The sequence below is a fragment of the Drosophila rhopaloa genome, unplaced genomic scaffold (genome assembly GCF_018152115.1).
Source record: "Drosophila rhopaloa isolate 14029-0021.01 unplaced genomic scaffold, ASM1815211v1 contig_3, whole genome shotgun sequence".
Classification (NCBI taxonomy): Eukaryota; Metazoa; Arthropoda; class Insecta; order Diptera; family Drosophilidae; genus Drosophila; species Drosophila rhopaloa.
Genome location: NW_025335123.1, coordinates 20,543,606 through 20,557,848, shown reverse-complemented (window position 1 = coordinate 20,557,848; position 14,243 = coordinate 20,543,606).

The window sequence follows — 14,243 nt, the reverse complement described above, 5'->3', positions numbered from 1 at the left end:
GATTTTCAAAACTAGAATTGTGCATTTACGTTCAATTTTTGGTTTTGTACAGAAATCAAAAATATATACATAAAAAAAAATTTAAATAATATAAAATAAAACATTTACATTTCATTTTAATAGCGAGTTATGGGGTTCGAAATTTTCGAAAATGAATTTTTAACTGTTTTTGGTGTAAAACTCCAGGGTATTCCCCTCTTCGAGCTGCGAACGGTGTGATTTTCCCTTGTCTTCGTCGGCTGACTGTTAGTTAGTTAGTTAGTTAGTTAGATACCCTCTGAACCCCCCACACACCACTTTTTTCCCTTTTCGACAGGACGTTTTTGGCGCTTTGATTCGAAGCGCTGCGGTGGTGGGAAAGCGGGGGAAATGGCTGAAAGCCTATGAAAAATGATGTGTATCAGGTCGAAAGGGGCCACCCCACTCCCCCCACCCCCCCCGAGTGGGCGGAGGGGCGTGTTGGGGCGGAGGTGCCTGGCACCGTTTCTCATGTCGAGTGGCTGCCATGGCAGTATTAGTGAGTATCTATGTGTGGCATGTCATACATTTTTCGTTCGTTTGTTAATTGAAAAATGTTGCCTACCCGAGGGAGTGGGCAGGGGTGGCCATAAAGGGGGGATGTGCCGGGGCACACATCGTCAGAACTTGTCAAAGTCACACACCGACCCCTGACCCCTGACCCCTGAACCCAGCCCCTCCACCCCCTCTACCCCCTCAAACCACCACCCACGCTATGTGCCGAAAACATGTCTTGGAAATTATAATTTATAGTTTGTCACTGGCCCGCCTTCGCGGCGGCTTTTAGTCTGATTTTCTTTTTATAGGACATAATACTCTACCGAAAAATAATAAAGACACCAGAAGTTCGCTAAATCATAATAACAAAGGACACCAAAAATGAATTGAATTGTGGGCACATCAAAATATGTTTTTACTTCGCTTTTTCGAATATTTGTAATAATATTTATATAAAGAAATAACTAACTTGTATTTAATATGATTAATTATTAGTTATAAAGTTATTTGATTACTATAATTTAATATTGAACAAGTGAAATATTGAAACAAGTATTCCTATTGAAATATCTTAAATTTATATTTTGGAGAGTATCAACAGGATAAATATTGCCATTCAGCATTTCTTCTACTTAAGACATGGCTGGAAATTGAAAATTTGCATAGGCGGTCGCCTTGTGTGTGTGTCAGTCTATTTACACGGATTTATTTATATATGTATACTCCAGCATGCAGGTTAATTAATTAGAAATATGCAACTCAGCAGATTGGCTGGCAAAAGAACAGAACCGCAGCATCCTTGAAGCGTCCTTCCACCTTCCACCCACCTTCCACCCAGCTTCCACCCACCAACCCCTTTCCACTTTCCGGCGTTTTAAAAACTGCAAGCTGCATGTCACTAATATCTCTTCTTGCGTTAGAGCGAGATGGCCGAAACTACACTGAGAAAAAGTGCTTAGTTTTTGTTTTAGGACACGTTTTTTATACATTTCTTTATGGTTACTTGAATGTATATTTCTGAATAAATTATAATTGTAATTATTGACAAAGCAACAGTTTTATTCATAACTTGAAACATTTCATGTAATGCACAAACAAAAATTATTTCTTTATTTTTCTAACCGTTTTTTTCCTTGAATTCATGTATTGTTACTGGTTTCTATTGTACATTACCAAAATAATTTTTTACTTTATCCTGTTTTTCTTTGTGCTTGCTTCGTTTTCCTCTGTGTATGTTTGTGTGTGTGGCCTGGAAATTAATTAGCAACGGAAATTGCGCTAATAAACTAACAAATTTACGAGCTACATTCACGCCAGTCCAGCCCACCGCCCTCCGCACCTGCCACGCCCACTGATGCTGCTGCCAATGCCGATGGCTTTCCTTTTGGCTTTCTCCATTGCCTTTGCGCTTTTCCACCGCTGGCAAGCGGAAACACTGAAGTGGCCATCATTAGGAGGCAGCAAAAACGGGAAAGCAATGTGGAAAAGAGCGAAAAGTTTGGTGGAAAAATCGAATATAGTAATGCGCATTAGTCTAGGAGTTATTTAAATTTTGCCCAAAACAATTTAAGAACTTTATTTGTATACGATTTCAGTTAAGCTTACATTATTAAAATTAAACTCATAGTTTTCTTTCTTTTTTCATTTTACAATTGTATGTGTTATAATGTGTTGTGATTATAAAATGTTGGAAAATTCTAAAAGACTGGATTTATAAAATAGATTTAAAAAATATAAGTTTAATAAAAGTTTTTTTTTTGTAGATTATTAAATAAGAATTAATATATTTACCAATCGAATGCGATATATTTTAAAATAACATATTGGAAAAGTTTAGTGAGTTTGTTCTGAACAATCCTTTTGTCAAAAATATCAGCTTAAAGCTTATACGCTTGTTTTTCTTGACAATTTCATTGTGGTTTGCTTACTACTGCCGAAATTGATAAGCCCTCCCAACTTGGGGTAAACAAAATAAATAAACAGAATAAATGCTAAACGAACAAAAATAAGATGTTTAAAATGAAGAAATCCAGCTATGCACGTACATATATATTTAGTTTTGTTTGTGCTCGGAAAAAATGTCGTCCAAAAAATGGGCAATATAAAATACTAAAGAGGAAAATAAATAGCTCGCCCACAAAAACGGAAATCAAATAATTTAAATCGCATTTCCGCTTTGCTGCCACAAACAGCCGCAGCACAAAAGCTGATCAAAAATAAAGTCAAAACAATCAAGAGCATATAAAACTATTCATATATACAGTTGTGTTCAAGAACAAAGGTATTTTAATTTAGATTAATTCGAAATTTTCAAAATATGTCATAAAATGAAAATTCTATACTTGATTTTAAATAAAAATAAAAACAATTGATTTGTACAATAAAATATAATAAATAAAATATATATAAAATAAAATATGTATTTGTGTATTTTATATTAACCGTCTACCATTTTTTTAAGCACATTTGTATATCTGTAGCGGGGACTGGAAAAAGTGAAAACAGTACGCTTATTTCATTGTTTTCTGTATTTTGTCGTTGTTTATTTGGGTTTTTCGGTTGCCAGTCAGCAAATTGTCTGTGCAGCGAGTCCTGGCTCATGTGCCACGCCCCTTTGGGCAGTCACCTGCTGACAGCAGCCTCTGTGCAGCGGGAATCCTTTGCAGCATCAACGCATCGTTGACTTTAAATGGTCAGGAAAAAAACAAGAAAGTCGGGAAAAGCGGGAAAATTCGGGAAAATTCGAGAATGGAGGACGCAAGGAAGGAGAAGGATAACACGCTCGACACAATTTTAGGGGCGATGGTTAGGAACAATCGAGAGTGACAGATGTTGGAGGTATTTGCCAGCGGCTGAGGGAAAACACAGCAGAAACGGAAAAGGCCGTGCCGGAAAAGCGGAGTAAATATGAAGACAGCGAGAGATAAAAAGAGAGACACAAAACGGTAATTTACAAAACAAAAATATTTAACCGAAAATTGCGATCGAAAGAAAAAGCATATCTAGACATTTACATAAATATTTATGTATATATATACATTAAAAAAATCCAAAATTCCCTTTTTTTTCGACAATAAACATACTTTTTTTTGTCGAAAAAAATAGGAAATAGGAACCCCTTAAAAAAAACTTATAAATATGCAAATTAATAACAATGGCAGACAGCATCCGAACGAAAGGTTAAACGGAAGCTAGAATGTATGTTTCCCGGGTCTACCAACCCCCTCCACTTATCCGTATTTATGTTACTAAAATACGCAGATCAGTCGTAAAACAATCTCAATCACTTCCATTTATCAAATCTCCCATTTCATCAAACGAAAACAAATTAATACCAGACACCATTAAGAGTACAGTATAGGTTTTTTATTCTGTATTAAGGTTCAAATTTCACATTTAAACAGAGCGGTTCATAAGGACTTGGGCCTTATCATCATTTCGGTGAACGTAAGTGATATATTATATATGTAGTTATGCCATGAGGCCCACTTAATTCCTTCATTACCTTTGCCATCTTTGAAGTATTTTCCATTGAGCGTACTGTAATTTTAAGTGATTTTAGTAAGAAAATTTAATAAGAGCATAAATAAACAGGTATACCTATATCCACATGTAACGTACCACCATGCACCATATACAGAGACACAATTAACAAGAAAGAAAAGCTAACTTCGGACGGAGCCGAAGTTGATATACCCTTGCAGAATATTCTGTAAATTATATTCTTCAAAATTATTCATATGATGTATTCTTAATACTCATAAAAAGTCCCAACTTCCTAACTTTAAAAACACCAAAGTTATGGCATTTCCAATCGTTCAGTTATATGGCAACTATAGGATATAGTCGGACGATCCTTATGAAATTTGGTAGGTCGGATTGATTGGCCAAAAATAAAACCCATAGAAAATCCCAACTTCCTAACTTTACAAACACCAAAGTTATGGCATTTCCGATCAATCAGTTATACGGCGGCTATATCCGATCCGGCTCGTTCCGACTTATATACTACCTGCAATAGAAAGACAACTTTTGGGAAAGTTTCAAGCAGATAGCTTAAAATCTGAGGGACTAGTTTGCGTAGAAACGGACGGACGGACATGGCTAGATCAACTGTCCTGGTGATGCTGATCAAGAATTAAAACTTGTTTGATAACTACTAAATTAGGAATAGAATCAGAATTATTTCAATTGGTCAAATATAACAAATACGTTTCTTCATTTAAAATACTATTTCTTTTCGATCATATCAAATAACTTTTAATTTATGCTTTTTCAATATTTACTGAGAGGCTTATACGAGGACATTGTTGCGGACTTCCATTTAAAATTGCTAAATTTTGTTTCCAGTTATTTAACAGCAAGTTCAAAAATGTTAGTTTTTTAGCAACGCCCGTTTTTCAGATTTTCACCCAATTTCCATCCCTTTTCCTCGCTCATCTGCATGCACAAATGCAATTTCACATGCATTCGAAATTTCATTTATTCGTTTTCGTTTTTACCTCTGGTAATGCGCTCCAGGTTATGGATGCCAATTTCCCCCAACTCCCTGAAAACTTCCACTTTTTTAGGCTTACAGGGTTGCGGAAAGTCAACATAAATTAAAATCAAAATCAAATTAAATAAAGTGCATGGAAAGACGAGAATATGAAATGAAAACCAAATTAACAATATAGTTAGAAATCTAAACTAACTTTATGCTAAAAACTATTTTAAATCAATGTTTTGTTTAATAAATGATGGACCAAAAATAAATGTAATAAATATTGGTTAAATGTGACACTAATTTGCCTTAAATTTTTATCCAGTCCTGATTTTTGGTCTGCCCCAGTTTTAAATGTCTCTGCAGAAAAACAACAACTTCATATTATGAAGTAAACATCCCAATCGTTTATACAACTGTTGCCAATCTGAGCGGCATTGCCAATGACATTTCCGCCCAAGGCAAAATGCAACCCCCCCATTTTTTACCGCCCGGCCACCCATGGCATTGCCCCGCCCACCCCGCCCATTTTCCCTTGAGGATCGCTTCAATCACAAAAGCAAAACAATTTTTTATGCCATGACGTTGTGCGATTTTCGTCATGTCTTGTTGTGATTTACATTCCATTTGCGTTTACATTCCAATTTTGGAATATTTTTGTTGCATTTTCAGATGAATCTGTCTTTGAAAACTGAACTCAATACTTATTTGTTTTATGAGTACCTTAAAGGTTTTCAAAAGTTGGAGCATTTAAATAAATATTACAGATCGAAACTTCAGAAATTCGTTGCATTGCCGTGTAAGCCCATACGAAATACCAAAAACGACAAAACCTAAATGTCCTTGATCTTCCTGTAACAATATAAAAATGACGTTCAAATAAAAAGTCGACTCGTGTGCAATATCCAGCGGAAAATTGCCTATGAAAATAGTCCAAGTTTTTCTTCTGCTCTATCGCTGCTGTCATTCTCCTCCGTTTTGTGTCCCCAAAATCTTTTTCTTGTTTCTTATTACGTTGGCAATTTGGCAATTGCATTGGCAGGACAAAAGGACTCGGAGCAAGGATTGTTTGCTCACTTCGTTGTCAGCGATTTGCATATCGTTGTTTTGTTATTGCACTTTTTGTTCTTATTCCTCCTCTTCATATTGCTGCCATTGTTCGGATTCTTATTTTACTTTATACACTGCTCTCAAATTTCTGTGAAGATTCCGATTTAAACAGTTTGATATTCACAATTTTATATAAATCACCCTAACATACAAACTTATATATTTTTTCCAGCTTTTTAATTGAAAAATGATACAAGTTTCTATAAATAGCTTTTCCATTTACTAGCTTAATTCCAGCATATCTGTATTCTTTTTCATACATTTTATTTTTGTACAATTCGCTAATATTCAAATGTTACCGCTTGGAAAATAATGATTTTTTTAAAAATTGGCTAAGTACAATATAAATATTAACAGTCCAGAGAACTATTATGTAATTATAATATTTTTAAAATTTCTTACTTACTGATTTAGTAATATTTAATAGGAATCCTTTGTGAAAATGAAAATATTAATTAGAAAAAAGGTTTATTTTTTGATTGCTTATTATTGTAGTTTTTATCACAGATTATTTTTTCAGTGCACTCAGAGCAGCCGTTGTTGTTGTTGCTGTCCATGCAGTAAACAGTTTTATTGCTGGCCTCCATTTGCGCTGTGGTCTCCCTTTCTTTCGGCCACATATAGCCCTCTCTTTCCAGCCACACATAGCCCTCCCTTTCTTGCTGCGGCATCTGCCTTTGTCTCATCATTTCCGCATTCGACGGTAGACGTGACTCAAAAATGTCTGAGGAGGGAAATCTGCTGTTGCCAAAATTGTATTGCATAATATGCCTTGACATCAGCACAAACACAACCTCAGGGAGTGTGGAAAATGGGGGGGTTCTGGTGTATTTTCCGGGGAAACCCCTTGCTGACTGCTGCACTTCCGCTTGCAACGTTTTACACTTCAATTATCTTCAATTTTGCTGGGCGAATGTCTCAAGAACAATGGTCCTGCTGATTGGAATTCTTTAACTCGCTGCATGTGCTCGGGAAAACCCCTGCCGCTTTTCCTCCCATTTTCCGGGGTGTCTGAATGTGTCTGAATGTGTCTGAGGGTGTCTGAGTTACAAATGCGACAACATTGTTGCCCTTTTGGACTAAGCCAGACTTTCCACAAACCCATCACCCTGCAATTTTCCCGCCGCCTCAAGTGAAAATGGAGAAAATCGAACTGACGCAATGGCGTCTTGCTGATGGCATCCACTTTATTTTCGATCTCACATTGTTTTTTGTGTCCTCCGCTTGTCCCATTTTGTGTTGCAATTGTGTGCGAATTTGTTGCAATTTGATTTTCTATTATCGAATAATTTGTGGAAATTTTTCCAAGAAAAAGACCAAGAAGGAAAAGATGAAATTGGTTTTAAAACGAATTTTAGTTGGTAAAAATTATCTAATAAAATTTGTGAACATCTGGGGCTTTTTAAAATTATATATTAGGTTTATAAGTTATTCATTATTTTTGTTTCTAAATAAATTACCAAATAACACTAAGCAATAAATAAAACTCAATAAATATTAAACATTGTTACTAATAGTTTTCGTAATTTTTAAATATATATTTAAATATTCAAATTTTGTTCACTCTCTAATAAAAGTGTCTAAGTTTTTTGATTACTTGGCTTTGCCTTATTCATTAAATATTTGAACTTTATAAGGATGGTAATTTGATTACTTTTTCTGAGTTTTTGACTTACTTAATTTTAGTCGATTTTTTCTGAAATAACCTAGGGCAGAAAAACACTGTTAATTTGGCTTGTTGCGTTTGTCATTCCGCTCCTGTCAACGTCATTAAAATGCCAAGTCAAATGTGATTTTACTGGGCGAATGGAAATTGGAATGGGAGTGGCACTGAGGCAAACAAAGCAGGACCAAGCAATGAAATCTCTGCAGCAAACAAAATCAAAAAAAAAGGAAAAAGAGTTAGGACCGGAGGGATCAAAAAAAAAGGAGAAAATAAGACCAAGAGGCCCGTGGAAATTGACAAAAGCAAACGAAATCAAAAAGCGAGAGACAATGGGCAACAGTATTGCATATTGATTGCGAGCGGCAGCAGACCTGAAACTTCCCCCTTTTCCCCCGCTTTCCCCCATTTCGCTTTTCACTTTTCCCCCTTTTCCCCTTTTCCCCTTTTCCCAACACACACTCTAACCCCTGGCAAATCAAATTGATTTGGAAATCCTTTTGGACGGCAGCGAGTGCAACAGAGAAAAGGAGTCGCAAAAATGGAGTTGGTGGGCGGTGAAATAGTGGGGGAATGCACTAGGAAAACTAAGGAAAAATCTTTTACTTTAAAGAATATTCTTAAGTGCAATAAACTTATATACATATAAATAACAAAATGAATATATAAATATTAGTAAATATTTAACAGAAATACCATAAATGCGTAGCTCTGCAAATCACTTTCATTTTTCGTTTCAGATATATTAATTAAAAAATAAAAGGCTTAACAAATAATATAGAAACAATGAGAGTGCTGTTTGGGTTAACGATAAATATGAGTGACGTATAATCAATAAATAATTTTTTTTAGCCACCATTTAATCTCAGTGCACAACTATGGGGGCATGCAATGTCATGTCCCTTGACAACTGGAAAAATGTCTAACCATTGTTGTTGCTGGCTGCTCCGCTTCACTGTGATGTGATTTTTGGGCATTGCAATTTTCTAAGCGGCTTAAAGGTGTTCATTCCGAGTCATTGACTCGTCAGCTTCCCCACCCACTTCCCCACTCCCCCCGATATCCCCCGACCTTATGCAATTTGTGTAGCTTAAAGCAGAAAAAAAAAAGAAAAACAATGTCACACAAACAGCAGGAAAAAAGGGGTAAATAAATGGAGGTAACATGGTTTTTATGCGTTTCGATCTGTACATATCACGGTGGTTATGTTTTACGGACTACAGGATATCAAAGGTCCATGCGAACAAAGAGAAATAATGGAATATATTTTAGTGACTTTTAAAATATATATATATGTATAGAAAATAACATGTAAGCCACAGCTACTTAATATTGCCTTACCAATTTAAAACAATTAATTCAAAGCAATAAACTAAGTTATGGGCAGGCATTAATCAGATATTTGATTATTATTTGGTTTTCCAATAATTGCAATATTAAATTTATTATAACCCTAAACTTTTAATTTTCTAGTGGGTATAATGTGTTCGTTTATAGTTTAGATTAATTTTTGTTGTTGTCGCATTTTTATTGCTCTTGTTTTCCTCCCTCCGATTGACCGCAAAAGTATATTTAAAATACTGTAGACAAGTGTAAAAAGTGGCAAAACGTTACGCGGTTGCATTCAATCGTTTTGTGGTTTGGTTTGCGTTATCCACTGCACCGCCCACATTGTGGTTTGACAATTTATGGAGCTGCCCATACACTTACCAACACCCAAAAAAAAATGTGGAAAAAAAGACGAGTCGAGGAAAATTTCCATTGTGAAAAATAATTAGAAAACTGTCTTGCAGGCCCACAAAATTGTGTGTCTTTGCATTTTATTTAGTGTTTGCCTATTAAAACGCACAGATGGCCGAAATTTGTTGGATTTCAATGCGGCAATGGGGCGTATGTGTAATATTTTAATAGAAACAATTCAAATGTTTTCCTTTTCGTGGCTAACAAAGCTCTGCCATATTGCAAAATTATCTTTTGGAGAGAAAGGGTTTTTTTTTCCTATGAAATTGAATTTCTTTGAAAGGAGATATAAATAATAACATGTAATTAATTAATTAAATTAAAAACTATAAATTAAGCCAGCAATAAAACTCTACTTATTTTATATACAATTCACATTTAAATCTTACAAACACCAAGTTGTAATGTTTGGAATGTAAAAAGTGAAGAATAAATCAAGTCAAGTTAATTGTATTAAATGAAAATAAAATAAGATAATATAATGTTAATTAAGAAACAATCATAGAAATATCTTTATGTGTCCATGGTGACCCTTGTGCGTCTATGTAGTTTCGGTTTTATTTTAATCCACTTAGTACTCACTTCAGTTATTTCTGGGCAGCAAATTCAATTCGCTTAAAAACAACCATTAAGCGTTAAGAAATTGTGGGAAAAGTGTGGGAAAAACACTAAGCGCGCTAATTAGTCAAAGGAAAAAGTTGTTTGCAAATGTTTGTCGCAAATAGATAATTGCAGTTGCGGCAAGGGGCAAGGGGCGGGGGGTCGAGTGGGGTCGAGTGTAAATGCTGTGGCAACTTATGCCGCACACGTTCGCCAGGACACTGGCTTAATATGACATGTGGGCGGGCTCGTTCCGCAGAAGTCCTGCCGCAGACGGAGAAGCCGCAAGTCAGCGGCAGGAACAGCTGAAAGCAGCCAAAAGGACGGGCGGCAAGGACGATCCAGTCCTCACTCGGCTGCCAGGACACCTTTTGCATGTGACAGCCACCCGCAAAACCCCTACAAAACCACCCAAGGAGCCCCCTCTCCCTCCTCCCCCGCCGCCAATCTCAAATTTCCCTCTGAGACAACCTGGATTTTTTCCACGTAAAAAGACTTGTCAGAAAGCTGTCACTTAAGAATCACATTTTAAATGCCTGCATTTCATTTTTTATTATACTTAAAATATAAATAGTTTTCAACTGTCATTGAAGGGTTCATGTTATTAATTGATAATATATTTGGTTAAAAGAATTATAAATTATTGTATGTATTATTTAAAATGACTTTAATTAATTTTCTTTCAATATTAAATATTACAAATATTGCTCCTTGTTGTAATTCTTTAAATGTGCCAGACAATTTTTAAAATATTGCTTTTTGGGCAATAACTTCTTATTTTTGGACACTTAATTTGAAGAGATCATAAATTCTTATTCTTATTTTTTCTGGTGAAGCTAGCAAAGCTTTCAGCAGTTGTTATTATTTTTGTATACCTAAAATCGTGGTAAACTTCACCCATCAAATCAAGAATCCCGGCATCTCGGGTGCTCCGCAGTCGCTGTCGTGGAGGTGTCGTGTTGAACATGTTAGGTGTCTTGTCGCTTATCATGTTAAGTGGGTGCACCCACGACTACGTGCCCAGTATGTGGCAGTATGGGCGGGGGAAGGGGGCGGGTCGGCGGCCATGTGTCTATGGTAATTTTCATAGAAAATATGTAAAATTTCTGAGACGCACAGACAGACAGACAGTTAAAGAAAAACAAAAAAACAAGAGCAGAGCAAGTGGGAGAAATTAGCAACAACATTTGCCACTCATCTTGATACCAGAAGCACTGGAAAAAAATAAATAAAATATTTACAACAAATTTCGCTTAAAAAGATATCTTAAATCAAGTAATTTTACAATTTTAAAGACAACTATTAACCAAGTAATAAAATACTTCTTTTTTCTTAAATACAACATTTTAAACATTACTTAAGCAAACCAATTTCTTATAATGCAATGTTATTTGTTAAGTATAAACTTTGAACACCTATAACTATATAAAAAAAAATCAGAAAAAACTGTGTAATAGACAAATAAAAATTATAAGAAAAATTAAAAAATCCAATTTGTTTCATATTCAAAGAATTCGAAATGCTACAAGTCCAGGGCAGTTTCAGTGTACTCTTGAGCCAGGTGCTCCTTGGATCCTCTGCCACTTGGCCTACTCCTGACAGCTAATTTCTTTCTAAAGTGGGCGACTCTGGCTCCTTGGGCTCCACGGTGCGATGCTGATGCCGGGACAAGCTCATTTGCACCTCATTAAATGCTGCCACTCGACCCGATGACGACAACGAGTGTTACAAGAAACGACAGCAGCTAAATCAGTGCCCAAAGAATATCTACATAACCCCGAAAGGGGGCGAAACCTGAACCAGCGCTTACATCTCGCGGGCTAATGAAGACCTCGTCCACATCCTCATCCTCGTGTCACACCAGAATTGATGGCGTTTTTCGACGTGCCCAGAACACGCATAAATGGCTACAGAAAACACTTATTACTTTGAAATAAATATATCTTTCTATCGAGAAAAATGCAAGCTTTGCAAACACATTTGAGTCCCAAAAGAAATCTAATGGTTTTTAACTGAGTAAAACATTGAAAACATTGCAAAATGAAAACAAAACTGAAACAAGCTTGAAAAACATAACAAAAGCATAACTAAGTTACAAATTCCGGTGGATAACTGATAGCAGACAAATGCTAATTCTTGAACACATTTTTAGCTAATTCTTATTCCACAGATAAAATTAACACTGTCAAATTTAAATTAAAAAATATTCTAAGAATGTAGAAACTAAGGGTAGATAATTATGAAATGAAAATGCATAAAGTAAACAATATGTTAAAAAAACAGAGATATATCCGCAAGTATTATCTCTCAATTTAGGTGTCTACAAGGGAAGTGTTCAAAAATGTTGTATGATTTAATATGAAGAGGGAATGTGAATTAAAGGATACTCGATGACAAGAGGGATGGAATGCCGTGGCTCTCGAAATAGAAGTCGTCGTCAATTAGGCCACGTTTTAATTGAGCTGCATGGCGGGGCAATTGAAGGGCTCGGCTCCCCCACTCCAGGACACACCCCTCACCCACTCACCCACTCACCGTGGAACCCCAGATCGCTATTATTATCCGTCAGCCGGGCTCGAGTTGCCCATTAAATCAAATTAACTTAATTTGCCGCACTGCGCACACAATAACGTCATCAGAGAGTGCCATCCCACCGCCCTCGAGTGTGTCTGAGCACTGCTAATAAACGTCATCGATGCATTGATGCATGCCAATTAGCAGGAGGAGCTGTAAACTGGGAATAACCATCATGGACATGGAGCCACTCCCACCCCCACTCCCCCTCTTGGTAATGCTGCATCATCTTTGGCACAAAAACTCAACTGCAATTGCCGCATTAATTGCAACTGTCAACCGGCTGTGACCCGCTTAACCCTTGACTGCCCTCCTCCGTCAGCCAGCATCCTGTCGCCCCAGTCGCCTGCATCCTTCCGCCCACGGAAATCCCCGCGGCCGGAGTCAATCATCCGGACAGGCAGCACGGTTTTCAGTACAGTGAGCGACCGAAGGAGCGCAGTAATTATGGCCACGTTCCACAGTGCGTATGAGTGATGGCGCGCAGATATATCAATAAAGGTCCATGGGAAGGAACGAAAACCCATTCTAGACAAAGAAACGCAATTAAAGTCGCTCCAAACGGGAAATAGATGTAAGGTTTACAAGAACCACAATTAAGACCACAGTACGTATGAGTGATTTTTTCCAGAAATAACGAAAACAAGAAAGGAAAGCTAACTTCGGGCGGAGCCGAAGTTGATATTCTCCAAAATTATTAATATGATGCAGTCTTAATACTCATTAAAAATCCCAACTTCCTAACTTTACAAACACCAAAGTTATCGCATTTCCGATCAATCAGTTATATGGCGGCTATAGAATATAGTCGGCCGATCCCAACCGTTCCGACTTATATACTGCGTGCAAAGAATATCTTTAAAACTGAGAGACTAGTTTGCGTAGAAACAGACAGACGGACATGCTTATATCAACTCAGGAGACGATCCTGATCAAGAATATATATACTTTATAGGGTCGGAAATATCTGCTCTACTGCGTCGCACACTTTAGACCAAAATTATAATACCCTCTGCAAGGATATAAAAATATGTTTTTGATGACCGAAATATGGAAAAAAGCTACTCGATTTTCGGTTTTTTAATCCAATCCTAGAAATAATTATCTTGATCTTGGAATATCATAGCTCGTTGAATTCGTAACAAAATTTCCAATCCATTTGAATTCTCAGCTAAAAAATTTTGTTTTGGGAATTTGGGAATTGATGGTATAGGTTCTCAGCTGCTCAAAACATTCATTCTTTTGACTGTGTGTCTTGTTTTGGCAAAGTTTTTAAAAATATGAACTTTGCAACTTTCCCGCTGTTTTTTGGTGATTTAAAAATAAATAAAGCGCAAGTAAGCGATAAGAAAATAAGCTCATTTCTATTTATATGCTATACATATTAGGCGATCTGGTTTCTTCCGATTTTTGGACAACGGATAAGTGATTAGGAAGGCCATGTGCCATACATCCGGAATATGAACGTTCACGGGGCTTATCAGCAATATTTTAGGCTTCGTTGCTTCTTCAACTTATAGCTACATTTCAGTTCACTTTTTAAATTCGATTTGAGTA